Here is a 19,382-nt window from a genome sequence, read left to right as displayed (position 1 = left end):
TTTAGCACATAAAAGTACACTTAAATTGTGCTTTTCTACAATTTAATTCCAACTAAAATATATTTAGTACAAAATTAGTTGTTCCAAAATAGCACACTTCAAATGAATTAATCCTTCAATAACCTGAAGTATACTGAAGATTAATCAGTCTTCAAGTATACTCAAGTATGCTAAGATTTAGTATACTTAGCATATTTATTTTTTACCTGGGTAGCACTGAACAAAACCAGATTCAAGGACTTGCACAGAAATTCCTACTCTTGTACTCAGGGAGAGAGAGTAAATGGTTTAGTAAAGTACAATATAAAACTAGATTATTTCCTTAGCACTATGGGAGTTCAAAGTTAAGATTTTAATATTAAAATGTCATGGTTATCATCACCTTTTAAAATAAATGGTCAACCTGGTGTAGCCTAGGGCAGGGGTTTTCAAAGTGTAAGACAGTGAGCCTCCCTTGAGAGAACATCAAGTCACCGGGGCCTCCCCCATTTTAACGGGGTCATAGAATGATTTTTTGGGGGGTATTTCACACTGTTCCTTAAGGTCTCCGAATAGGGTATGTAACATTGGTTGGGCTGAAAATGTCCCGGGTGCTGTTCTATGCGCCCTAATGCACCCTGTGAAATAGCTCTGGAATAAAACAAGAGGGTTTCTTCTTTCTATGGTATGCTCACAAATATATAGATCAGCTGCGTGCTGATTGGTTGGTTTACAACCAGTGAAGCTGCAGAGCATAACCCAACATAACTCACTGAAACATCAAAGGTGCCGACTTGAAATAAAAACGTACAAATAAATCTATTGTGTCTGCACAACACAGTTTTCAACAGATTGACTAGACATCATTTGAAATGACAACGTTAGTTGTTTCCACTTCTGTTGTCGAGCAAATGGGATCAACATAGGCAGTGCCGCCGCTCCCGCCACTCGCATTGCGCGTAGGGCACCAAGTGCTGAGGGGGCACCAAAAATAGCCTAATGAAAAATCATCATAGTCATAATAATTATAATGCAGATATTATTTTAGTATAGAAATAGTATGCTCTTTTTAGGCATGCATATCACAAAACAGCCAGAACAAGAGATATATTTAATTGCTCAAGAAAGTAACGATGGTGCCCCCCCCCCCCCCAAAAAAAAAAAACACTCGACTTTATCATGTACCAAAAATACATGGCACTCCTTTCCCTGCAGAGAAGTGTTGAGCACATTTATCTTTTCAAAGATATCAGACAAATAGGCTAACCTTGTCACCCAGTTCATGTCCTCCATGTGTTTCACCAACGGAGAGTTGTTTTAGGCGAGAAATAGGAGGACTTCCTCACGCAAGTCACACAGGCGGGTGAGGACCTTGCCCCGGGACAAGAGGCGATGAGAAATGCGCACCCGAACCTAAGACCTAGTCAAGGTTTTGATGTGAGGTGAAATCGTAACTTCACATTAATGTGAGCGTGCATGGTGCGCGAGCAACATTTTTTGCATTAATTTCAGTGCAAATTTTTTTTTTGCTTTATGTAGCCTAGCTTAATATGAACATTAAGTTGGACTCATATTCTTATATTTTCCAGAAATTACAACCCAAATGTTTACCTGAAAGATTCAGGGCTTTTGAGAAAACATATTTTTCCCACCCTTGCAGGAACCTAGATTTATGAAGTGACAGATCTTTCTTTTTTTACCTGGCTTTTTCAGTTCCTCCTGGCATCTTTTTCCCTTCTATTTTATTCTTCTCTTATCAGCTTAATCTAGCTAACTCCCTCCACAACAATAAATGATGGTTTATTTATGGAGTTAGATTAGTTTCAGCTTGTCCCTGATTAACAAGCAATATTTCACCTACATGCTACCAGACGACATTGCTCGTGATCTGAAGGAGACGATGTGCGTTATTATGGCAGGTTGTTGAAGTCCACAGACACGTTAATGTGATTGGCTAAAATTGAAAGAGAGGATCTGATAGACTGCAGAGAATATACTTTAGAAAAAATGCATTTGTGAATCTAAGCGCGTCAGGAAAGTTCCAAAAATCCACACCAACGAATGCAGGGATTTGTAACTCGTGTTTTCCAATTTGTAACTCGTGTTCTCCGATTTGTAACTTGTGTTTGTCAGGTTGCAAACAAATGTAATGGGGGTCATTTATTTGTGAATCGTGTTACATTTGTGAATCACGAAATACATTTGTGAATCGTGTTACGTTTGTTTGAATCGTGTTACATTTGTTTGTTTGAATTATGAAACTAATCTAACTCCATATTTATTGTCTCCATGGCAAACACTTGGTACAGGCACTTGTGTTTGAGAAAGAGAGCATGCGCGACAACTGAAAACTGCACTTTTTAATGCACGGTGTGATAATGTGCTTATTTAGATTAAAACCTAGTGTAGCCCATTAGCTTACTTATCAGTCACACAGTAACTTAACAAATTTAACACATATCCTTTCATTCGGTGTGTGAAAAAAACAAAGAGAAAGCAGCCGATTTTATAAGCGGGCAGAGCGGCCCACTGTGAATTCTCCCGATGGCCTGAAAACTATTAATAAACAAGCAATATTTTGGGGGGTGCTATCGGGGTGCTTTGGTCTTTCTTGGGGGTGCTGAAGCACCTGCTAGCCCCTCCCTAGCGCTGCCCGTTTCGCCGATGCTGTGGGGCTTACCCGCCTTTGCAATAGGCCTACGTAATGCAACGAGATATGATGCCTCAGTTAGGGTTAGCCTCTTTGCAGACCACACATTGTGGCTTTTGAACATCGTATGGCCCTATCCAAGAAAATCCCAACTTTATATATACCTAGTCATATTTTCTGCGCTTTCTGCTGGGTTCAGACATTTTCTATCGGCAAAGTTGCTGTCACCGCTAGCTAAAGATGTTTTGTGTCAAGTATACTTCACATGCTGTCCAGACTGAGAGAATGATTAAATGACATTAAAATATGTATATTCCATATATCTACCAAATTATAATTTTCCAGAAAGCATATTTTTTTCAATAATAAAAAATATATATACTTGCCGCCTCCCCTGAAACTCTTTGGCGCGCCTCCCCTAAAACTATTTGGCGCCCCCCAGGGGAGGCGCGCCCCACACTTTGAAAACCCCTGGCCTAGGGCATTTGTAAATTAAATGTATTCATTTAGCGTACAATTTCATCCAAAGTGTTGTACAAATGTACGTGTATATACTTTAAATCTAGCGTTGATTTAGTCAAGCCAGTGACTAAACAGTAATCAATAAAATTCTGATGTTGTATATCAATATACTCTTGAAATGATTAAATAAGTAGATGCATATATAATCGGGGATTGGTCAGCAGTTTTTTGCCATTTTGTTCCACCAGATTTTAGGTGCCTAGATTTCACATAAAATGTATTTTCTAAGGAGAAAATGGTGTCCAAAATATCATTCTTGTTAAGAAACACTGTTACAAGCACAGCTGTGGTATATGTTCAGGGAAATGTATTATGGCAAGTATCGTGTTATCTACAGGATCTACAAGGTTATTTATTTTCATGGCGTTTAATGCAATGTTGTAAATTGCTATACAGCAGGCGCCATCCCCTTGCAATGGCAAATTTCCCTACGTTTTATTCCTTAGCCAGGTTAGACAAAATTAAGCTGTGTTATTTATAGCTGCAGTAGAAATGCAGACACAGGCCCCCCAGAGCTGCGACACAGAAGTACAGGCACACACTCCCTCTGTATGCTGAAGGACATAAATAAACCGCACCACACTGACACCACACACACACACCCTGCCACCACCCGAGCCGCCCAGTCCCACTCGTGCATTTATTCATACATCTGCATGGAGGGGCTCAGCACACGTCCGTAGCTCGGGCCCCTTCAAGCAGATGGAAAAGGAGGCAAGAGTCAGCCAGGTTTCTTTCCCAGTTGGATACCCAGGCAGCAATGATTATGGTGGCCTCTCAGCTTCCCACACACATACACGCCAGCTAACCTGGCTGGCTGCTGCTAGCATCTAATGATTAAGCTGAATCAAGCATAGCTACCTGTGTCCTCGGCTAGCTCGGCAGCACTGTCGAGAGGGATACAGCGGCACCCTTGTCTTCCATGTAGGTCAGAGCTGCTCTGGAAACTGAGCTGTGAGGAACCTGGGCCGGTCACATGGCTGAAGCTCAAGAGTTTTATTCTTAAGAACTTTCTCTCCTCATACCCTTACTTTTCCTTCTCTCTCCTCCATTGGTGGTGAGAGGGAGTGAGCTGAATTGGGTTCTATGGGCTCCTTCGTAAGCGCCTGTTTCTCCCAATCGAGCCTAGCTGATGCTGAACACGACTCTATCCAGTAAGTGTTGACCTTCAGTAATGCATGACACGCTGGCTGTCCGCTTTTGTTCATTATCATGAGAATAGCTGCTTTTTGTCCAAGCAGGATAACAGGCAGGCTGTTGTTTTTTCTGTCTGGATAACAGGCAGGTTACTCAGCTTAGTTCTCCTTGTTAGCGTGCTCGAGAGTGGCTTGTAGAAATGCAGTCCGCTCTCTAACTAGCCCTCCCTCTCTCTCCCTCCCTCTTTGTCTCTCTCTCTCCCCCATGTCTTTCAGGAGGGAATGTGAGCTGAAGGCTTTGCCTTGCCAGATACTGTTGTCCCTTCCTCTTCTCTTCCTTTGTGCCCCCCTACCCCCCTAAACATACCTCTCTCTTTCCTCTCACCCAAGAAGTGGGTTGTTTTTGTGTCAACAGAAAGTCTGTAGAGGAATGCAATGTGATTTGTTATTGATGAATATTATTGATGAATTGAGGAGTCTAGATATTGGGCTTCTTAACCTTTTTGCTGTCTTACTGAGAAAATTAGTCAGAAGGAAATGTGTCAAGTCAGCAACTGTGGGTAAATTACAGCCTACTAACTGAAAAGCTTATAAATGGTTCTAAGACCATTATAGAAAGTGATTGAAAAATCATTATTTGATTAATCAAGAAATGCAAAAGTTATACATCTTGTGTTTCAACTAAGATTGTAAGAATTTGACTCTGTCCAAGGATTTGGCATTCCCTGTGGGAATTCACTTACAGGAACTAAGTGATGGCATTCTCTTACAGGGATTAAATGAAAGTGACAATTAAATCAGTTCTGATAAGCCTTCCCAATGTTTACTTGAGTTTCTTAATCTCCCTTCGTCCTGTATACAGTATTAGGATAACCATGGATGTTGTAATAATCTGGCCAAGCCTTTCATTCAGACATTAAACCCTATGAAGGCTAGTCTATATTTCCGTGTTATAGTTTGATGGGAAATGTGGATTTTCAAAGCTGATAACTATTATTATTAGGAGAAAAGCAGACGATTCTGTTGTAAATCTCTCTAATAATGCCAGGAATCTCTTTTTGTGTGTACAAATTAGAATGGGTTAAGTTTCCCATGATCAGCTCAAGAACGAGGCATTTGCCGCCAGTTTGGCTTGCTCTCTTCACGTCCCAGCCCCTTCACTCTGATTGGTCCTCTGGTCTGCAGCAAGTTTCCTACGAATAGGCTATCTCGAGAACCGGGCACACTGTAAAGTTAATATTTTTCAGTTGTTCTTTTTATAAATTCAGTTTTGTTATGGAACAGCGAATTTGCTTCCAAAACCGATATTCAGCTGCTTTCAAAGAGGCTGGCTAACTAACAGAATGACAATATAAAGTGGATTTACTTTCAGGATAGATCAGTGAATTGTTTTACAAAAATTTATATGGTACTGTTGTCAAAACTGCCTGCAAATTGCAAATATACAAGCGCTGTATGGTGAATTAGGCCTGCAATTGTGATAACCATTGTGCATGTACTGACTTCTGTGAAGAAGTAAATGTTTATATGTTTGTGGTGGTAAGACAATTTAACAGAGAACCAATATAGTACATTTTGATCAACATAACATAAGCAATTCAAATGTAGGAAACAGAAAACAAATGAAGGCTACCACAGTATGGGCAATTTGACCACAATAGATGTGAAGGTTGAACAAGTACTTCAGAGATGACAGACAATTACAATTGTGATCTGAGAAATATAGGTACCAAAACCACTGAGAAGAAATTTCCTCACCAGCTGCATCATAGGCACTGCACTATCTATCTATAATCCCAGAAATATATGTGTGGCCGACATCCTCGCGGGCACCTATAGATCACAACAATTTTTCTCTCACATATATGTATTTATTGTTTATTTTCGCGCCCCTAAGAATCAGTCAATATTTGGACTACATAGACAATGTTGCTGTCAAAATGTTTGTCTTGGTCACGATTGCGTTGCTTCTATTGGGATTTATGTTCCGTTGCACGGTTTAGGAGGTTACAACGTTTTTGTGGCAAAAAAAGTGCCTTTAAAGTGCCTGTGTTCTCCGATTTGTAACTCGTGTTCTCCGATTTGTAACTTGTGTTTGTCAGGTTGCAAACAAATGTAATGGGATCATTAATTTGTGAATCGCGTTACATTTGTGAATCCCAAAATACATTTATTTGGGAATCATGAAATACATTTGTGAATCGTGTTACATTTGTTTGAATTGTGTTACGTTTGTTTGTTTGAATTATGAAACTAAGCAAACTCCATAACGGACCCACCTGCAACTGACGCAAGCGAGCGCACCCTACAATTTCCCCAGAAATTGTACCCTCTCTAGTTGAAAGTTGCTCCCTCGCCATGGCTATCGCTGCCACTGTTTTCGGCAACGAGACTCATTTTCCACTGTTAATATTAGCAACTCCACTCGAGGTGCTCAGTGTATTTTGGTAGGCGTATACCACTTCTCCGCAACTTCTTGCTGCACAACAGAAATGTAATGGCCTGCTGTTCCTAATAATGATCTGTTGACATTATTGAAAATTAATTAATGTTACAATATTGTTTCCAACTGTCGCTAATGTAAAGCTAGATAGCATCAAGTATGTGTGTGAATACACATTCTGTAACGCAGTGTTGTATGCTTTGTTGTTATGTGGATAATGTTCTGCTGTTGGTGTTATGGCGCGCACGATATCCGCCTTTCCCCACATTGAAATGACTGAGTGTGCAGCTCTGCAAACCAGAGTTATCGGATGAGAATGGGCAAATTTGAGGCATCTTACAGCAACGGGTCTACGAGCCATTGCGATACATCCACTGTAAACATTAGTGCATGGTGCCGCCGCTCTCCTCCTCATTTAGCATTTAAAGCTACAGACACAAACAGCGCGTTCTGAGGAAAGCTCATTGTGGGATTACTTGTAGTGGCTATCCACTAAGGACCTATATAGACCACTAAGGCCTATGTAAAAGCATCTAAAAAACAGCATTTCATGTGACCTTTAAGTGAATGTTTAAACAACCGAAAAGCTCATAAAAACGTGTCCAAGATACAAAGGCGTATAGGGAAGGTCTTGGACCCCAAGAAAAAGCGCAACATTTCGAGAAATTACGATTTGCATTCCCGACAGTTGCATTCCCGACAGTTGCATTCCCGATATAGTCAGCTACCTGGTTTTCTCGCCGAGCCCATACACAGCGGAAGACCTTAAATCCTACAAAGGTTTGGAGGCTTATAACCAGATGGTGTGTGGATGGGTGAGGGAGACGCAGTACCAAGTTATCAACAACCGTTGTGTAGTGAAGGCCAAAGTAAGTACTGCAATAACGTCTTTAACAAACCTAACCTTAACTGTTTGACATCATTGCGATACTCAAGGTGTAGCCAAGTGACTCTCAATCGTGTTTTTTCCCTCGTGGATCCATTTTCCTTGACGACGTTTGGTATATACTTCAGTGCCTGTGCTTTGTTGTGATGCGGATTGCCTCCAATATGGCGACTTCTGGTCTGATGACGCGTGGTGAAAACCCTCTGTACTCCAACAGAGTGCAGATTGACATTGTTTGGATAAGCATTTTGACATTTTCCATTTCCATCAATTTGCCGCCGGATCTTTTTCAGCCACGTTCAGAAAACAAGGTTTTCTCCCTTTTATGGTATGTTCATGAATATATAGATGAGCTGCGCACTGATTCATTTGGTTTACAACAAGCGAAGCTGCGGAGCAAAGATGCAACATAGCCAAACATGCATTGTGAATTGTAAATTTACATGACAACACAGGTTATTTATTCAAATAGAACAGCCAGAAAAATGAAATAACGTTCATTGCCCCATTGCCAATAAACTAAATCATCACACATTCTACCTATGGTAGAGATACAGGAGACGTTAGCATTGCTATTAACTGTTAGCAGTTAAAATCATAGCTTACTTATAGCTTGCGGTTGTGATGAACATACGGTCGGAACAGCACGTTTCTTCCGCAACAGCAGGTTAGCATATCCTCCTTTAAAATGTCCAAGGTTTTCAACTGTCTTTGGTGAAATATTTCAAGCAAATGAATGTGTCGAACTTCACAGTGATCTTCTACTAGACAAACCTCAGCCATGCCCGTCGAGTGTTTGGTTCCTTGGGAAGATTATGAGAAGTGTCAGCATTCCCTGTACAGTCTGGAACACTGCATTTACGACTGTGGTTGATTTTCATTATCCTTCAAAAACAAACTTCTTTGTAATTCTTGTACATTCTTTCTTCTTTGTATGTGGACGTACACAGAGCAAATCACAGCTAAACTAGTGTCTGAGATCGAAATTTTGGGACGTGACAAAGGTACAGACCAGAGCCAAAGAAGGTGGAGGTTTTCGACCATTTTACAGCTATGTTTTTAATTGTGAGATTTGCATAGGAAAGAGATGTCAATGGACATTGAGTTTCACTGTATGTCCATTTTACGACTGAACTGTCGTTATTCAACTTTGACAAGCTAAACTCGGTTTTGCAGTCAATGACCCCTTTAACATTCGGGCTTAGCCCAAACCTAACAAGACCTTGAGTAGGCTTTATTTGACCTTAGCTAGGGACACCAACAAAGAAAGTGAGTGTTGCAGGCCCCGGCTCAGGAGGCACAGCTGGCAGACGACTGTAGACACTAGAAAAGAGACTGAGAAGATGTGTCTGTTCTCTCACAGTTTCTCCAAGCATGTGTCTTTATTTTCAAGCAATCAATTCATCTCAGTTTCAATAGTACATTTGGCATGGCAACAAAATATGATCTCACATTCCTGATTTACTGACGTGGTACAACATCTTCCAATGTTCAATAAACTTATTTAAACGTGTTGACAACTTGTTCTTCCCCCAATGTCGACGAACAGCCAAACACAGCAACAAAAAAACATTTTTTTGCCACAGTAACTTGCTCACTTATGCTTCTAAACTAGCGTTAGCTGACTTCCATCAAAACAATCATTCAAGCGTCTGAAACCGTAAGCTTTCAAGGACCAAACTTGACGAATGAAAATTCTAGAATGTTCATCAGTATGCATACTAGGGGTGGACAGTGTTGTGCATGAACGCGTTCTTTCATTGTACACGTTCATTTTTATGAGAACAAGCTGAACGAAACTTAATGACAAATAATGAATTGAATGGTGAACACGTTCATATTATCTGAGGTCAAGCTAAAATGTTACGGAATGGTTTCCTTCTCGCAATGAGAAACGCTGTCTAAAACTGCTTGCACCATGTCGTTGCTCAATGCCCGTAAAATGTTCGCTATGTGGCCTAAAGGCCAATAGATGCTTCTGCGTATTTCGAAAAACGCATGGGAACGCCCTTGTCTCCGTGGAACGCCCACTACGAGCTCTCCGTCAGCCCTTGGAGAGCCTCAGAGAGCTTGACGTGCACCTCCTGAATTTGTCCGTCGTAGCTACGGAGCTATGGAGACCCCCTTGGTTGTGATTGGTCAGTATTAAGAACCGCTTGCGTCAGGGGCGGGTTTGCCTTGATAGCAGGACGAACAGAATCCTTTGACCGCCATTGCTTGTAAAGTTTTTACAATTCATATTTCAGCTAAACAGTACATGTAAATCAGCATCTGAATTAAAATTTGACGAGAAATGGGCAGGGTAGTTGCTGAATGTGCGTATTTTATTGATGAAACGGCTCATTCGTAAATTTGCTCCAACTTCTCGGTAACGTAGGTAAATAAACACTTGACGACGTCTAAACAAAAACCGTTGTGCCACCTACTCTTCTGGGGGTGAATTGTTTTCAGCACCCTCAGCCTACGGAAAGCCATAAACTCAGTCTATCCGTCCGTATCCGTGCGTGTCCGTGCACCCCCCCATCCGTAAACGGAGACGCATATTTCGGCCTTAACCTAAACCAACTAACTCGACTTCGCACTACGTTACCCATGATTCATTCCACACACATGTAGACCAAACAAGCAACGCTAGGTTGCTAGGTAACGGAAGCTAACTAAAGATTGGCTTCCGTTTCGGAAAAATAACTCACTCTGGTGGGAGCATAGACATCCTATGTCTATGGGTGGGAGCGGCGGAAATATTTAGAGCTCAAGCATCTATGCACCATGACCATGTGAATGCATAGATGTCACAAATGAAATGACACAAATGACATAGGCTATATGATCATATATCAGACACATTTACGTTTCGGCATGGCTGCAGATGTGTGCTGTGGTAAACAATGCAACTAGTGGAGGCAGTAAGGTGCTTAGTGTTGCCAGATTGGAAATGCTGAAGTATCGAAGCTATCAAAGGCTCAAAATGATCGTATTTGGAAAATAATAATCGTGCATCTGGCAACACTGAGAAGGCGCTCGACCAATGACTCTAGTCAAGAGCTCGCGCAAGAAGGTGGAACGTAAAGGAGATACACTTTTCAAAACTTGTAAAGGCGTAATAATTAGTTTGTAAAAGACATGTATGTCTATGGTGAAAGACCCAGAGAAACACAATTTTTTAGGTCTTGAAAAGAGAACATGTCCGGGTAAAAGAGGACGTCTGGTCACCCTATCTAAGTGTTAAGACATGTAACTTGTTAAAACAAGTTAAGTCTTATTTTCAATTTCCTTATTAAAACTATGAAATGAACTGAACTATGAACGCGTTCAGAATTTAAATGATGAACGTGAACGATTCATATTTACTTGTATGAACTGAACTTTTGAAGTTTACGAGAGGTATGAACGTGCACAACACTGGGGGAGGAACGGCCAGGGCTAAAGTCAGGGTTCGGTTCATACAAGCCCCTGCCCCTCGGCTGGAAGCGACGGCCCCGATGGATGTAGGTGGTATTGCATTTTGTGTTTGACTTCCGACTCTTCCGGTTGTTTTTATTCTATAAACTCATATCAACATTTACAAAACTATCTTTTGTTTGATTCTCGAACCTGGCTCATACTACTAGCTTTTTAATAGAAACATTTTTCCTCATTTATTTGCCTACGTCAATAAAAGTTGCCTGCAAATGTTCTCGCGGATACCAACAGGGCACGAGCACTAAAGTTCACACTGGCTGATAGCCGATTTACATAGAGCTGAATGAGCCATAGACTTATATTGAATGAGCACAGGGAGAAATAGCTTGAGTTGCCTGCCCTGTTGTAGCAAGTTTAGCAAATGGTTGTCACACATACATGAAATGTTCTTAATAAAGTTTTACTCCTGTTATTTTAAAACAGATTCGATTTTTTGTAAAAACGTTCATGACCTGATGGCAAATATATTATGTTAAGCGCGAGCATAGATTGTTGACATGTCTATCTGGAGGCTCCAGACAGGAGCAAAGACGAAGATTAATACTTTAACTGTTAACCACAATAGGAAATCATATATATTTAAATAATATTACACTTGCCTTCAGAAGCTTTGGTTAAACAAGCCCATTATTCTTTTTTTGATCGTGTCATCAAGCCACACTGCTTTTGTGGGACAATGAAGGTCCTCAGTGACTATGTTTCACCCCCACTTACATCTGATGGAAACATCTTGAAGCCTATATGGTTCTGTGAATATGCCCTTTTCAAAGGCAAATGTTCAATAAAGTATATTTTAGACACAGTTCTCTAGCTTTTATTTATTACATTATTACCAAGTCTTGTTGGATCACATTATATCCATTAATAGGCGTTTGGTTTTGTAGGGTGAACATAAAAAAACACAGGCCATAATTCTACACTGATGTTAAATTGAAGGCAGTAAGAATTTTGTGGCATTTCGTTTGAATATAAAGTTGACAGTAAGCTATGGTATGTCTGCAATATGGAAAATTTTGGTTCCCAAAATAACTAAGCTTTCTTTGCCTGGCGAGAACAACGATGGAGCTGTTCATGTTAACAGTTTATTTCATCCATTACAATGCGTTGGAAATCATACTCAAATCACAAAGAAAAAAAGCAACATATGTGATGAGTTCCATCTAGAATAGCCCTATATTCAGCCTTATAGGCTATTTCTAAAAAACAAATGAAAGGAATACTATACAGCATACATTTCCCTAAAGTTTGCATCATGCCACAACCTCAGAATAGTTTCGCTCGCATCTTTCTCCGCCGCCATTACTCAACTTCTCAAACTAGTGCAAGACATTAATGTCATCGTTCTCAGCCACTCCCTCTGTTCGCTGATTGGACCTACAAAAAATGTGTTTCTGGAAACCGACTTCAGAGCCGAGCTCCCAGACCTAGTACAGAAGCAAAATCCAAATTGAGCGGAAGTACGTAGGAGGGCAGAACCAGGCTAGTCTAGATTATCTGTTTGAAAGAACTGGAGAAAGGCAGGTGCTAGATACAGGATACGTTAGCATTGCTAATAACTGGTACATTACCGATAAAATCATACTACAGCTTGCGGTTGTGATGAACATAAGGTCGGAACGCACTTCTTTTCAGCAACAGCTTTATAGCAAATCCTGCTTTACATTGTCCCAGGTTTTCAAACCCGTCCTTGGTGAAATGGTTCGCGCAAATGTATTGAGGGTCGAACTGCACAGGGATCTTCTACGCTACGGTATAGACCAGGGGTAGGCAACCCTGGTCCTAGAGAGCCACTGTCCTGCATGTTTTAGATGTTTCCCTGCTCCAGCACACCTGATTCAAATGAATGGGTCGTTATCAAGCTCTGTGAAAGCTGGGTAATGACCATTCATTTGAATCAGGTGTGATGGTGCAGGGAAAACATCTAAAACATGCAGGACAGCGGCTCTCTAGGACCAGGGTTGCCTACCCCTGGTATAGACAAACATCAGCCATCCAGCTCATCTACTTTTTATTAACGCTGATTTGCAAGGAATGCTAGATAGCGAAAACATCTACTGTAGGCATGTAAACTAGTTTAGCTTGCTGAACTAACTTAACCGGACCTAATGAAAAATGCAACAAAGTAGCAACTCATCCACTGATTCGGACCAAGCAAACAGACTATAGGTGTGAAAGCACAAGTCATCTCCTGAGTTCACTTAATGTCTACACTCAGTCCACACATTTTTTGCCTTTAGGCCTACATGCATTGTGATTGTATTAATGTTCTATTGTCATAAGTAGGTTTCAGCCTTAGATATTGCAGGTGACTGTTACTATCAACAAATGAGAGTTGTTCATTAACCCAGTGGTTCCCAAAGTGGGGGGTGCGCAGAGCCATTGCAGGGGGGGCGCGGATGGAATGAATGAATCAATAAATGACAAAACTAACATAACATGGACAAGTTTTTGACGGGGCTCCCATGTAAACGCAAAGCAGAGGATGAAGCATCGCCAAATGTACTTCCAAAGCAATTTCCTTCCAAGGGAAAGACCAGAAAATATGATGACACATACAGTCAGGTCCATAAATATTTGGACATTGACACAATTTTCACCATTTTGGCTCTGTATACCACCACAATGGATTTGAAATGAAACAAGATGTGCTTTAAGTGCAGACTTTCAGCTTTAATTTCAGGGTATTTACATCCAAATCAGGTGAACGGTGTAGGAATTACAACACATTTTATATGTGCCCCCCCCCCTTTTTAATGGACCAAAAATAATTGGATAAACTAACATAATCATTAATCTAATTGTCACTTTTAATACTTGGTTGCAAATCCTTTGCAGTCAATGACAGCCTGAAGTCTGGAACCCATAGACATCACCAGACGCTGGGTTTCGTCCCTGGTGATGCTCTGCCAGGCCTCTACTGCAACTGTCTTCAGTTCCTGCTTGTTCTTGGGGCATTTTCCCTTCAGTTTTGTCTTTAGCAAGTGAAATGCATGCTCAATTGGATTTAGGTCAGGTGATTGACTTCCACTTCTTTGCTTTAAAAAACTCTTTGGTTGCTTTCGCAGTATGCTTCGGGTCATTGTCTATCTGCACTGTGAAGCGCCGTCCTATGAGTTCTGAAGCATTTGGCTCAATCTGAGCAGATAATATTGCCCGAAACACTTCAGAATTCATCCTACTGCTTTCGTCAGCAGTCACATCATCGATAAATACAAGGGAACCTGTTCCATTGGCAGCCATACATGCCCACGCCATAACACTACCTCCACCATGCTTCACTGATGAGGTGGTATGCTTTGGATCATGAGCAGTTCCTCCCTTCTCCATACTCTTCTCTTCCCATCATTCTGGTACAAGTTGATCTTGGTCTCATCTGTCCATAAGATGTTGTTCCAGAACTGTACAGGCTCTTTTAGATGTTTTTTGGCAAACTCTAATCTGGTCTTCCTGTTTTTGAGACTCACCAATGGCTTACATCTTGTGGTGAACCGTCTGTATTTACTCTGGTGAAGTCTTCTCTTAATTGTTGACTTGCTGACGCCTACTCTGGCCAACTGTTGTGAAGGGGTTTTTCTTCACCAGGGAAAGAATTCTTCTGTCATCCACCACAGTTGTTTTCCATGGTCTTCCGGGTCTTTTGGTGTTGCTGAGCTCACCAGTGTGTTCTTTCTTTTTAAGAATGTACCAAGCAGTTGATTTGGCCACACCTAATGTTTTGCTATCTCTCTGATTTGTTTTGATTTTTCAGCCGAACGATGGCTTGCTTCACTGATGCTCTTTGGACTTCATATTGAGAGTTGACAGCAACAGATTCCAAACACAAATACCATACTTGAAATGAACTCTAGCCCTTTATCTGCTACTTGTCAATGAAATAACGAACTCCCTTTGAGGGAATAACATACACCTGGCCATGGAACAGCTGAGCAGCCAATTGTCCAATTACTTTTGGTCCCTTAAAAAGGGGGGGGGGCACATATCAAATGTGTTGTAATTCCTACACTGTTCACCTGACTTGGATGTAAATACCCTGAAATTAAAGCTGAAAGTGTGCACTTAAAGCACATCTTGATTGTTTAATTTCAAATCCATTGTGATGGTATACAGAGCCAACATGATGAAAATGTTGGCAATGTCCAAATATTTATGGACCTGACTATATCTTGTCTTTGGCTTCACCTGTAGCCTACCCATGGAATTTCTAGGGCTGTCCCCTACTAATATTTTCTTTGGTCGACCAAGACTCGACGAGCACTTCTGAAAATAGACTAATCGAAATTTGAAAAAAAAAAAAAAAATCCTTCTATAAATGTCACAATGTTTTTCGTCAAACCATTTTGTGTGATGTTTTAAATAACTTTTTTAAAGGGGCAATTGATTGCAAAACCGATTTTACCTTGTCATAGTTGAATAACGACAGTTCGGTGGGTAAAATGAACATACAGTGAATTTCAAAGTCCATTGACACCTCTTTCCTTTTCAAATCTCAAAAAGAAAAAATTTGGCTGTAAAACGCTAGCTTTTCAACAAAGCCGTAGGACCGGCTACGTGTGACGTAGGACCGGAGACCGCCCTTTTTGGCTCTGGTCTGTATCTTTGTCATGCCCCAGAATTTACATCCAGACCAGCCCGAGGTAGCGTCTATCTATCTATCTGTAGGCTACTTATAAGGAATTACAAAGAAGAACGATTTGAATTATAACAAGGATGTTGAAAATGGACCACGGTCGTAAATGCTGTGTTCCAGGCTGTATAGGGAAGGCTAACACTCACAGTCTTCTCAAGGAGCCAAACATTCAACTGGCATGGCTGCTGTTGTCTATGAGAAGATCCCGGCGAAGTTCGACACTCAATCATTCATTTGCTCTGAACATTTCATCCAAGACAATTTTGACAACCTTGGACAATTTAAAGCACGATTTGCTGTATGCTCATTGCAACCGCAAGCTATAAGGACAGTATGATGTTGTATACCAGGTAGAATGCTAAATACGTTTCTACACACATCAAATGACTCTAGCTAGACAAGCTGTAGTCGGAAGGGAAGCTTCGAAAAAATAGCCAGAAAACGAACAGCAGTCTGGCTTATTGCTAACGCCTGTCTAGATAATCTATTTGAAAGAACTGGAGAAAGGCAGGTGCTAGATACAGGATACGTTAGCATTGCTAGTAACTGTTACTAGTAACACCTAGACTGTAGGCATGTTGATTCATGTTCCTGACTGTGTTTCATTCAAATAAATAACCTGTGTAATGTAAATCTACAATTCATGATGCATGTTTGTCCAGATCTTTGTCGTGTTATTTTTCAGCAAGATATCAAGAACTAGCTAGCTAACTGAAGCCGAGTAAAATCACGATATGGTTTGGTTGCTAAGCTGTAGCCTAACGTTCTACCCATCTAAGTCAATCCAGTTTGCTTCAACAACAGAAGTGGAAACAAGTAATGTTATCATTTCAAATGATATATAGTCAATCTGTTGAAAACAGTGTTGTGTAGACACAATAGATTTATTTGCGCGTTTTTATTTCAAGTCTCCAACTTCTGTTTCAGCGAGTGCTGCTGTTGGCCGTGTTGCGTTTTTGCTCCCCAGCTTGACTCGTTGAAAAGCAACCAATCAGCACGCAGCTTATCTAAATATTAATGAGAATACCATAAAAGGAGAAAGGGTAGTGTTTTTTCCCGGGAACATTTCAGAGGATCTGTCAGGGGGCATAGAACAGCACCCGGGCCATTTTCAACCCAACCAATGTACATACCCTATTCGGAGACCTTAAGGAACAGTGTGAAATACCCAAAAAAAACAATTGCCCCTTTAAGAGATACTATGAAATAAATAAATACGTAAGAAGGGAGATTGCAGGGGCAGATCTAGAAAAATATTCATGAGGTGACAAGAGGGTGGCAGGAGATCTTGAGGGGTGGCATCCCATGGCAAAAGTGTGTGAGATAAAAATGAAAAAACTAAAGGCTGTCCAACATGTATGCATAGTGAGTGAACACTGAAATGAATTTGAGGATTATAGGTCAAATGACCAAAAAGCTATTGAAGTTTGAAGATTTATTTTGACAAAAAAATAATTATTATAACCTGTAATGAAAATGAACAAAATAAAGGCTGTGCAGCATAGATGCGTACATCTTCAACAGTTTAACCTTATTTTGACGCTCCTAGTTCATGTTGTTAAAAAGCTATTGACTTTTGACTAAACTTACGTGTTCTTAAGGCAGCCAAAAGCATTGGCTAAGCGGCCGTTCGTAGCAGTGCTTAACCCCGGTTAAAATAACACAATACTGGTCGTCCAAATATCTGTTGAATATCAAATTTCAAACTAACTTTACCACAGTCATCTATGTTGTTGCTTTCCCAAAGCATTAACATAATGAACCTCAATTCAAAAGGAAATGTAACGTTGTAACTCTGTTAGCCCTGCACTTTTCGAATTATTCGTAGTCATTAATAGATAATTGCTTAACACCTCATTCCTCCGGTGTGGTCTGCTGTCCGTGCTGAAGATTTCTTCCATGAGTTGGAGCCTTCTATAGTCAGTTCCGTCTTCTTTTTGTTCAAATGAAAGCAATTTCGGTGGTGGAGTGGGGAGGGTGGATGGAGTCGTTTGTGCTGCATTTACTTGCATTCGGATATTAGAAATTCGCTCTCGCAAATGTCCGACCCAGCGGAGTGGGTAGGGTGGTTGGAGTCGTCTAGTGCTGTATTCGCTTGCAGTGGGATATTAGAAATCCGCTCTCGCAAATGTCTGATGAGCCACAACTTTTCTTCAAATCAAATCATCAAATCAAATGTATTTGTATAGCCCTTTTTACACGCAAGCATGTCACAGAGGGCTTCACATACGCCCATAGAACTGCCCCTCAACCAACCTAAACCCTCAAGGAAGACAAGGAAAAACTCCCAGAAAAACTCCCAACGGGAGAAAAAATGGAAGAAACCTTGGGAGGAGCAATTCAGAGAGGGATCCCCTCCTCCAGAGACGGTTGGCAAGAGAGAGGAGCAGAACACAAGCTAAACATAGTCATACAGTGTCAATGGGTTTTAAAACACCAAAAATCCATTGTTCGGCTTTATAGACGTTGGATGGGACCTGGAAACTCGCTGTTGACCGTCATGGAGGCTGGTTTCCGGTTGACGACCTGGTCCAGCGTTGGTAGACCAACGACCAGGCAGGTCCTGACAGCTCAGACCCCCCACACCACAAGGGATGTGTGGGGGGGACAGAGAGGAGAACAGGGATTAGAGAATGCCAGGAGCAGCTAACAGTTTCAGTCGTAATAGAATGAGATCCCCACCGGTCAAGTGTGGACTAGTGCAGCAATTTAACAAAGCTAAGAGGGTATGTGATGCAGCCCCACACACCAAGACAGCGACAGCCCCCCTTGGTTGGAACATGAAATCTGTTCCAGGGGAAACAACTCTAAAATAGGTTATATTTATACGAATAAGGATGAAAACAACCAGCCCCCCGTTGTCTCCAACTAGTAAACTATAACAATTAAAATATACAGCAACGGAACTATTACAGTAACAATATACAATTGTTCGTTTTCAAAGCTGCCAACTGGGGTGGCAGGGCTATTTTTAGGGTGGGATTTGCCATAAATGTACAAACATTTTCCCGATCTGACTCAATGTAGCTGCTAGACATTCCAGATTCAGCCACTATAAAATAAGCTTTTACAATAATAAGCCTCACGTCACCAGTCTTGTTGTTACCGAATGCCAATATCATACAACATGCCTGATTGGTTATTATTTATTATCTATTACAATGTACTAGAAATTGTTTAACATGCAGAGTTAATACTTCGGCAGCCAATTGTACTCGTGCCCTGTGCAAAAAACAAAACAAAGCACAGGAAGGGAAAACAATAACATCTTTTTTTTGTATATTTTATTTTGAGTTGCTTTATTTGTCTTAAATAATATAATCTACAATTTCTGTACAACATTTCTTTAATTCAGCAATGGTGACAAAAGCGGGAATCAGATCTCACACTGCCATATGGCAGCTCGACAAAAAAAATCTTAGTCAACCAAGAGCATATCAACCAGAAAATCGACTAGTCGACTGAGTGGGGACAGCCCGAGGAATTTCAAATATAATGCATTGGTCTGAGGAAAAATTTAAATAAACTTGTCAACTCATATTACGTCTCTATTCTTTCGAAATATTTAACCTGTAAATAGAGCCCCTTCCCACCAGTGTAGGTTGGTTTGTGATAGCAGTCGAAGGAAGTCTGTCAACCCTGAAACTGATACAGTAACGTTCACATTTGACTACTGT

At 40.8% G+C, this 19,382-nt stretch overlaps 1 protein-coding gene and 1 long non-coding RNA gene across 2 annotated transcripts in view; both read left to right on the top strand.

The window, feature by feature from the left end:
- LOC146257098 (uncharacterized) overlaps nt 1-19,382 on the top strand; it is an 85,420-nt gene that overhangs the window by 27,355 nt on the left and 38,683 nt on the right. The window lies entirely within an intron of this gene.
- On the top strand, nt 1,194-5,102 carry LOC146257099 (uncharacterized). Its single transcript, XR_014729975.1, has 2 exons — nt 1,194-4,305; nt 4,564-5,102. It is a non-coding gene; the product is annotated as an uncharacterized LOC146257099 (long non-coding RNA).

The sequence above is a fragment of the Hypomesus nipponensis genome, chromosome 15 (assembly GCF_054491055.1).
Source record: "Hypomesus nipponensis isolate SF chromosome 15, ASM5449105v1, whole genome shotgun sequence".
NCBI classification, from domain to species: Eukaryota; Metazoa; Chordata; class Actinopteri; order Osmeriformes; family Osmeridae; genus Hypomesus; species Hypomesus nipponensis.
Note: the sequence above shows the minus strand (reverse complement) of the source record. Positions and strands in the feature narration are given on the sequence as shown.